This window comes from Cibotium barometz, chromosome 49 (genome assembly GCF_041138505.1).
Source record: "Cibotium barometz isolate CiBa-2024 chromosome 49, ASM4113850v1, whole genome shotgun sequence".
Lineage (NCBI taxonomy): Eukaryota > Viridiplantae > Streptophyta > Polypodiopsida > Cyatheales > Cibotiaceae > Cibotium > Cibotium barometz.
This window is the reverse complement of record NC_141094.1, coordinates 38,791,336-38,801,843: the sequence shown is the minus strand read 5'-3', so window position 1 is coordinate 38,801,843 and position 10,508 is coordinate 38,791,336.

The window sequence follows — 10,508 nt, the reverse complement described above, 5'->3', positions numbered from 1 at the left end:
AGCTATGCCAATAACACTAGGTAACTAGTATTTAATGTGGGGTCACCCATGATACCAATTCACTACGATGGCACACTAACGTCCGGGTGTCCCCGTACAACTAAAGGGTGGACATTATATAACATCCCTCCTATTTGGATAAGCAAATGACCTCAGTTGCATGTTTGCTTACTGCGAGAAAAGGAGATCAATTGTCATATAAATATATAAATTCAAGTATCTTCTCTAATTATAATGAAATACATTGCATCAAGAACTTCTATGCGTAATAAATTCTAGTGTCCCATACCACCAGAAATTATCCCATACAGATGTAGAGATAAGTATGCATCAGAATCCTTCACACACGATTAATGCCCCATACTGCAAGACTAATATATAGTAAAAAATTCATAAAGTATAGTTCAAGATGGAAGGGCCTGTTCCTTCAAGAAGTTCTACTTTTGATGCATAAAAACTCTCCTTGAAATTTACAAAAAAAGTCTTAAATAAATTTATTGTAAGAATAATAAATAAAATAAATATGTTACCTCAAGAGTCGGAGTAGTTGTCGTGGTATTCTTCTTCTTCATCGTCCTTGATCATATTGAGTCCAAGTGAAATAAACTTTGACTTCCGTGGACAATTTAATGCGATATGTCCAATCTCGTTACACCTGTAACACTTCTTTGAATCATGTTTATTAGCTTTGTGTGAAACATCTACCTTGGTGTCAATACCTATGTAAGAGATGTATCAAACGATTTTAGAGAGATTTTAGGCTTAAAAAATGTTGATGTCAACGTTTGGGGTGTCATTGATTTCTTGGGAAAACCATTTTTCTTTTCATAATTTAAGGCTAACGAAATAACCGAGCTAAGAGAATGCAGTCGAAACATATTCACCTTTGATTGAATTGTAGGTTTCAAACTTGGTATGAACTTCCTTCTTTGATCCTTGGTACGAACCTTCTTGATTACATGTATTTGTAATAAGGTTTGTCAAAACCTATCCACATAAGTTGATATATTCTCTCCATCAAGCTGTCTAAATGTAGAGCATCGTTGTTGAGCCTTAGCTTTGTATTGTGCAGGTAGGAAAAATCTTTCTTAATGAGTTTCTGAAATCATTTCTAAGATTTTGGTTTGCGCTTGTTGGTTCTAATGATGCTCCACCATAATGCTGCATTGTCACCAAAAGTGATTGGTAGTACATTTGATGTTGTCCTTCTCAGAGAATTTCTCCCCCCTGAAAAATAATCTACTTGACTAAGCTAAGCAAGTGTGGTACGAGCATCCTTCTTTTTATCATAATCCTGAAAAGTAAAAGCCTTTCTGTTTTGCTGATCTTTTTTCCCTTTCAAGACTCTTGAGCTTTGAGAGTAGCTCGCACAATCCTTTGGATAGGGTCCTCCTCAGAATCCAAAGAATTAGATTCTGAAGATGCAAGTCTTCTCTTCTTATGAGAAAATTTTTGCTCAAGATATTCTCTTTGCTTCTTTTCACTTAACACTGAGCTTGAAGTGCGTTTAGCTGATCTTGGATAGTAGGCATTTGTGGATTTGTAGCCATGATTAAAGAAAATAAGGAAAAATATTTATTTAGTATGAATTGCTATAAAATAAATGAACTTAGCTATTATTTTCAATGCTTCGCCTCAAGTCAAAGTCAATGGCATCCAACAAAGAATAAGAATAATAATCGAGTAATGCCTTGATGTTGACAATAAACCCAAGTAATAACTTGCTGAAATATTCTTCAAAAGAGTAAAAAAAAATGGTCGAAGAAGAAAACCCAGTTGATCAATTGGTTGAATTTCTCTTGTAGAAGGAGTAATTTTGAAAGGTCCTCTCTTTATCGTTCTTGTGATTTTTGGAAGCTTTTTGAAGCTTTGATGAGAGACATAAGCTTTAGAAGCTTAAAATAGTTTTAAGCTTTTAAAAGCTTAAAAGATGACCCTTCAAGGTTCAACATTTAAAGCTTCAAGCTTTTTCCAAAAAAATTTATAAGAAACTATTTTCTTCATAGTTTATAGCCGACAGCCTGTGCATAGTAAACATGCCCACCCACGCGTAGCACGATTTGGAGAGAAAGAGGAAGAAGAAAAGCATCCACAGAAGCACACACCGTCACCCAGGGGAAGAGAGAGAGATGGCAATTAACAATGGCTTAAAGCAATTTGAAATAATTTGATAAAATTTAAGAAATAATTTCTCCCTCTCTTGAAATTAGTGCACAGTCTTCTTGCCCCATGCGGATAATTGGAAAATTTCTTCATTTGAAAGATTAATATAATCCCTCCATTATAGAAATCTATCATGCTCAGTGGTTTAGCAATCCAAAAGCTAAGCCCAATCCTCCTTCAATTGTAGACTTCATCCATACGAATGGATCAAGAAGAGACTAAGAAAATTGAAAAACCACATTTCAATGACAAGGGTGGTTTTTACCTTGTGCAGAGTGGTTTTCCACCTTCTTTCCTTGCTCTTCTTTGCCCAAAGGTCTTCTCCCTCTTGCCTTCTGAAACAAAAGGGTAATAGATACCTCAAGTACATGTACTCCTTTTGTTGTAGGCTTCCCTTTTCCTGTGCAAAAATTTAAGAATAGAAGAAAAGCCTTCAAAAAATTTCTCCAAGCCAATAACCTTTAAGAAAAAATCAATTTCTTGATTTTTTGCCAAGTCTCCATGACCAAAATCCAATACTTGAATTTCTCATGGTTTGATACCACTATTACAGGACCTTTGGTACATGGAGATTTAAATATTCCATAAATTGACAATAATGAAAATACATCAAGATTAAAGCATAGACTTGCATCAAATTGATATGAAAGAGAATAATATAGCATAAACAAGAGAGATAGAAGAACATCACCATAAGGACAAGATTGGGTGCAATTTCCCACCTTATGCGTGTAGCTCCACTTCCACAACATGAGTATTCTTGAGAATTGTATTCAATAAATAGCCCCAAGGAGCTAACAATAGTTGTGCATATAAAATTGGGCTTACTTTTTCCACTTTTACAAAAATAGCTCAAACACTAGAGCTTGTTTACACACTAAGTGTAAATAATCAAAACTCTTCTAAAATATGTGCTAACAATATAGAAACGCCACGCACAAGCATGCATAAATAATATGTATAAATATTTGGCATGTAGCCAACAAAATAATACAAAATCATAATGTTCCAAGATGATATAGACAAGATCCTCCATGTGTGACATGTGCACTGCTCATCACCTATTTAACAAACGTAAGCACATTAGTTGTTTCAATTAATTGCCCTTCTCTATAATTAATCCCAATATGAAACATGATAGGCACAAAAACAACATGCACTTATTACTAGTTGTTTCACTACGATGAGAGTATCATTATACACATTATCTAGCATGGTGTTTATTGCCACTTGTTACACTCCCAATTAGTATGGCACATCAATTGGATAAACCACTTGTTATGCTTTGACCGTGTGCAGTTGTCTAGCATAGTCCACTTGTTTCACCTGATCACACTGATACAATTGTCAAGCATGGCACTACTTGTTACACCTTAACAACATACACCCATCAAACATGGTCTCAAGCTATGCCAATAACACTAGGTAAACAATTCACTAGGATGGCACAATAGCGTTGAGGATAGCATTGAGGCATCCCCATACAACTAAAGGGTGGAAATTATGTAACAATTCTACCATCCATGATGTACTTTAGAATGGCCCTAGGGCCATTCTTTCAAGCACATTGTGCATGGTATAATTGCCTTAGGGCCATTATAAAGCACATTGTACTTGTTGCGAGAACTGTGCTAGGGCCATTCTCCACTTCCTTGTGTCAACAACTACTAGTAAATTTTAGAATGGTCCTTGGGCCAATCTCTACATGTGAATGCATAAAATATTAAAATATTAAGACTTGCATGAATGGTCCTAGGGCCATTCTCCACTCCCTTGTGTCAACTTCTAATAAATTTTAGAATGGTCCTTGGGCTAATCATTCTTCGCCGAGATAGCTCGACCATTGTATAAGCTTCTCATCGAGTTTATTTGGACCGAAGAATGTGACCGTGTCTATGAGCTATTAAAGAAGGCCTTGGCGAGTGCTCCAATCTTGAGAATGCCTAACTGGGATTTACTCTTCCATGTGCATATTGATGCATCAAACTTTGCTATATTGGGTGTGTGTTAACTCAACCTGGAGAACACAAGCTAGACTACCCCATTAGCTTTGCCAGTTGCCAGTTGAACTACCCCATTAGCTTTGCCAGTCGCCAGTTGAATGATGCTGAGATAAACTACACCACTACGGAGCGAGAAGGGTTGGCAATGATATATGCAGTAAGGAAATTTCGTTATTACCTCCTTGCCACCAAGTTTGTTTTTTATGTGGATCATCAAGCATTGTTGTATCTGGTAAACAAACCATGCTCCACAGGAAGAATCACACGATGGTTATTGATTCTTCTTGAGTTTGATTTCACTGTTGTTGTGAGACCTGGCAAGAAACATGTTATGGCTGATCATTTGTCTCGCATACCTAATGGTGAGGCTCCTACAGGGGTTGATGATGACTTACCTGACACTTCCCTGTTCATGGTGGAGACAATGCCTGAATGGAGTGAGAAGATTGTTAACTTTTTGGTTAATGGCTTTCCACCCAAGGAGCTTCGTAAAGATCTAGCTCGAAAGTTGATCAAGGAATGCGAACCTTATTGCCTGATAGCCGGGACTCTTTATAAAAGAGGAAAGGATGACGTTCTTAGGCGTTGTGCCCGAGAGGATGAGTATCTATACATTTTGCATGAGGCACATATGGGCGTAGCCGGTGGTCACTTCTCAGGAGACTTAACTGCGCGAAAGATCTTACAATCAGGGTATTGGTGGTGGCCCACTATGTTCCAAGATGCATCACTCTTTGTGAAGGGTTGCGATGAATGCCAATGATACAAGAAACCCTAGAGGAAAGATCAGATGCCCCTACATCCAATCAAAGTAAACCAACCATTTGAAAAGTGGGGTTTAGACTTTGTAGGTCCAATTAGCCCAGCGGCCCGAAACACACAATCTCGCTATATTATTGTGGCCACTGACTATATGACCAAATGGGCTGAAGCGAAAGCGACACGTAAGGCAGATGCAAGGACAACAGCCAAGTTCCTCTTTGAAAATATAATCACACGCTTCGGTTGTCCTTTTGAACTTGTGAGTGACAATGGTACACATTTTATAAATGAAGTGATTAAGAAGCTCACAACAAATTTCATGATATCCCATCATAAATCTACTCCTTACTATCCGCAAGCGAATGGCCAAGCCGAGAGTACCAACAAGACCTTAATCTCTGTTTTGACAAAGACAGTTGAAGCTCATCGCACGGATTGGGATCTAAAGCTTACAACAGCTTTATGGGCCTATCGTACTGCGTACAAAGTGGCTATTAATTGCACACCATTCAAAATGGTATATGGCCAAGAAGCAGTCATGCCATGGAAATTTGTCATTCCTAGTCTTCGTGTTACTACTCAAAAGGCTTGGGATGGTAATCCCTTAGTAGAGCGACTGTATATCCTTGAGCGACTAAACGAAGAAAGACAATTGGCTGTGTACAATGCCCTTGTGGAGAAGGATAGAAGGAAAAAATGGTTTGATCGCCACCTAAAGGACAAGGACATCAAGGTTGGGGATAAAGTCCTGATGTATGGAGTGCGAAACGAAAAGAAGAAGCTCAAATACGCTCGTAAGGGACCGTATAGAGTATGTGAAATTACCCCGCAAGGTACCATTAGAGTGGAGAATCTCGACGGAGTTGAAACCATTGGATTCCTTAATGGGAGTAAATTAAAAAGATACTATGACCCCCTGAGCCAAGAGGAGTTACATGCAATCCATCAAAAGAAGGCAGCTAAAGAACAAGCTGAGCTTAAAAAGATACAAGCGAGAGCTTAAAAAGATACAAGCGAGAGTCGAAGCCAAAGAACGTCAACAGTGTGCTAGGCAAGAACGAGAAGCCAACTTGGGAATTACGCAAGTATTTTTCGAGGAGGCAGAGGAGGATTCACTGGAATCTGACCCACCTCTAAGATACCCAATTGAGTTACAGAGTCCTTACGGGGAGGTGCTATATAATGCATTATTGGATACAGGAGCTCAACACAATTTGTTATCATATGGCGTGTGGTGTCAACTTGGAAAACCACCTTTATCCAAGAGTGCTATCCAAGTTCAAGGTATCAACAAGAAGAAAACCCCTGTCTCGAGAATTCTGCACACTCCGATTGTCTATGATAAGGGGACCGTAATTCAAAGCTTTTTGGTTATGCCTGCTGGTACTATGAAAGGCACTGTAAACTTAGGGCGCAAATGGATGATGGCCACCAAGTGCAATATCGATTGGGCAACTAGACGAGTCACAACGCAAGAACCAACACTAGGTCTGACCGCTCAAAATCCCGCTCCTAAGCCATCAACCCTGGACAAAATGTTAGATAATGAAAAATCACAAAATCCAGTGGCAAAACCATCTTTGATTGTTTGCCACCCCTCTAACGCTTCAACGCCAAGAGTGGAAACATGCAGGGTGGTCTCTAAAGCTCCGCTTACTATGCCAAAAAACACATACAAATGGGTCCCAAAAGCTTCGTTAATAGCTACTTCCCCTCTGCTCAATCTCGTTCAGCCACCAAGAAGCCTCGTAAAAGGAAAGCAGCTACCCACCCGAGAAAGGGCAATGTAACATCGCGATGGATCCCTAAAAAATTATTAGTAGCCCAAGGGTATTACGAGGGGAATGACCAGATTTGGGTCCCTAAACATAAGGTGAATCCCTCTACATCACCTGTAAAACCTTGCAAACCAATTGTTGCCACCCCAATGACAATTCAAGACCGTGGTAAGGGAAAGGTAACAGAGTGCTCCGCACCACTTCTTCCAGAGTTAGTTTGGATTCCCAAACGATATCAATCAATACCACCTAGCTCAGGAAGGGGGGAGCCACATGAAGCTTCTAGCTCCTCATGCCAGGCACACGCTGATATAGAAGTTTCTACATGCTCTACACCTACTCTTGTCAACACCCAACAAAAGACCGATGAGTCTACGTCTCCCCTTGTAATAGTATCGTCGGAAACCATTTCCTCCATTCGTCAGTGGGAGCATACACTAACATCTCTGCAATTGGATGTGGCCACAAGGGTCATAAAAAGCTATCTGCCCACATCACAACCTATGACCCGCTGGACAAATTGGTTCCAAGAGGCTACAACATCATTGCAGAAAATATGATCTACCCAAGAAAAGGGGGAGCATGTACTCACGCTCGACATTCTATTGCTTCCTCCCTAACCTTCTCCCTTGACCATGTAATTGCCAAATTCAAGGGGATGTATATATATAGCTTCATACATTTAAAAAAAAAACAAAGAAAAGAAAAACAAAAAATAGTAAAAAGAGCAAGAGCACAAAAAGAGGAGAAATATCCATATACAATCAAGAACTAGATTGACTTGTCATAAACCTACTCATGCTATATCTGTGTTTGCAGATATGGCAGATGCACGATCATCATACACTTCATCCACTCCCACCTTTGGTGAGAGGTATCATCTGTACCTTTCTCAGATATTTCACATGTGCTATCCTGTAATTGAAACTGAATGGGATCATATAGATGTACTAGCCAGAGAGGAAAATGTTGAGGAATTAGAATGGCTAATTTGCCTATTGACCATGAGTGACCCCTACTCCGTAGAGGACATATCCCCGATAGCCCAATGCTTCCCTTTTCCACAAGATGACTATCCTCGCATGGTTACATTCTTGATGAGTTTATGTGGATGGGTAAATGAAAAGGAAATATCTGACAATGATGAATGGACAGATGAAACTCATGGCACTACTGAGGTTGACTTTATTTATTTGGATGATGCGGATAGAGGCTTAGCCTTAGGGCTAGAGCCAGGACTCTACAACATCCTCTTGCCGTATCCTCAGTAGTAGTGTGGTGACTGGTAGGTAGGTTAGAGTTTTCAAGTTTTTTCTAGTTTGGATTCCTTAAACGAGTCTTTAATTTTTCACACTGATGTGCCTCTCGAGGTATAGTGCTTGTTAGTTGATTGTACAGGTTGAAAAGTTTGAGGTGGGTTCGCTTTCAAGTCCTGAAATAGCCGCAACGCTCATACATAAATATCTAATCAAATTGCGGGCATTTCTCTCATCGAATCAAGGAGATCTCCAAAATACAGGTGTAATTCTTCCATACCCACTCTCTTTTATTTTTATTGTTCAATTAATTGCATATACTATAATGCATGACCACATGGAAATTGTTAATGTACTACTTAGTTTTTGAAGTTGCTTGCATGCTAGTGTAAATCATTAATAAGCTTAACCTTATTGGATATATTCCTGAGAATGCATGACGTCTTTAGTTAACCTTGGAATACGATTGTCTTAGGTCTAGGGTCAAACCATCTTAATGTTTGACACCTGGCCATGTGTGTGTTGACCTCTAGGACATAGCTTTTACCCCTTTGTCGAAAGGATGCAAGACAAATTATAGTTCAGGAGCGAAGATCAAAAGAAATAGATTTTTTTTTTCAAAAAAGCCTACAATAAATGGCAATACAACTCTATGATGTGCTTTAATGTTGGCCTATCGCCTTATTGATACTTGGTAGGCGAGGAGTATTCTACTCCAGACCGATGCCTTGGTTGGTAGGGGGTAGCCTTGCCTAAGGTGAACTAATAGATTCCTGGATAATGCCTTGTGTTAAACATGGTACCAGGATCGATGTTAGTTTTGCTTTAGGAAGGTCGCCATTGTGTGTAAAAATTGTCACGTGCATAAAAAAAAATAAAGGCAAAAGGCTCCTGTAACTCTGATGTTTCTTGTGTCCCTAGGCTCGTGGTATTAACTTGTTCTTAGAGTAGACACAGTGTGGTCATCTGTTTATTTATTAAGCTTGGTTATTTTCCTTGACTTAGGCCAGTTATAAACCTTGATTAACCTTTGACACCTTGCTAACTCTTGATTTACCTTCAATAATTTTAAACTCCTGTTAATTTGCTACACTAGCTGACCCTTAAACTAAGTTCTCATAGCAGCTTCCATTGTGGTCTAACATGCTTGAATTTATACACTTTATATCTTTTGAATTCCAGCATACTTTCACTCTACTTCCTTGTTTTGCAGACGGTCTACCACAACAACCCTCTCGAGCTTACCATACCATAGCTTCCGAGGACGGAATCTACATCAAGAAGGGGGGCATGTTAACCTATGATGGACATTGAGACATACTATGTTTTACGTCATGTAATTAGTTTAAATATTCTGAGTCATGGGCCGGGCTTGTCGGCACCATATGTTAAGGATGAAGGGATTGGGTGATCGCCGATGAGAGGCGCACCTTGAATATCAGTAGGATAAGGGTTAGGATCGGCTGGCCACGTATGGGCGCCCAAGTGTGAACGGCCAAGTCACCTATAAGAGTCAAATGTAACCCTAAAATCCTCATTCTCATGTGTTGTGAATACAAGAGTGCTCTTGCCTTATCTCTTTGGTTTCCTTCTCCTGTGAGAGAGAGAGAGAGAGAGAGAGTGAGAGAGCAATCGAGCACTGTGTAGCGGAGAGGCGATAGAGCGGCGACGACGGCGGCTCCTTCTTCACTGCGACGCGCGAATCCTTCAAGGCGGCGGTTGAGCGGTGAGTGACACACCTTTTGCATTCTGTTTGAGCTTGCTTTCCTGGTTGTATGCTTGCAGCCATTCGTGGCTCGCATATGGTGTTCGGCAAGTCCCCAGCTAGCGGCAAAAGCGCACACCATGTTAACATTCCTAAAATGGGATTGATCATGGTGATAGACATAAGATTAATAATTAGATTAAGGTGGGCTGTACCACACTAAAAACTCCATGAGAGAGAGAGAGAGAGAGAGAGAGAGAGAGAGAGAGAGAGAGAGAGAGAGATTGCACACTCAACACAAGATCTCTATTATACACAAATATAGGCCTTCTAGCCTTATCCCACTTTACACATCATCATCCATGTGGCACTCCCTTTTCCACTCTTGTGTTCAACACTCACACACCATACAATATCACATGTGGCATTCTTATCTTATCACAATATCTTGCACCTCTAGGGAGCTTTCCCACGCTCAACCAAATAACCCATTCATTTTACATTTCAACACCCCTCCTCAATGTAAACTTGGGTGTGTGCATACAATCTCTCCACTCAATTTGACCAACTCACGTCTCATCCCATCAATTTGGCATTGCGAATCTCAACATATTCTTACAATCACAATGTTCTCTAGAATGACAAGAAGGCCATTCTACCATGCCCAATGTTCTTTGAGATAATGGCCCTAGGGCCATTCTAAAGCACACCGTGGATGGTAGAATGGCCCTAGGGCCATTCTTTCAAGCGTACTATGGATAGTGTGCTTTAGAATGGCCACAAGGCCATTCTTTCAAGCACATTGTGCTTTCAAGAATGGCCCTAGGGCCATTCTTCCATG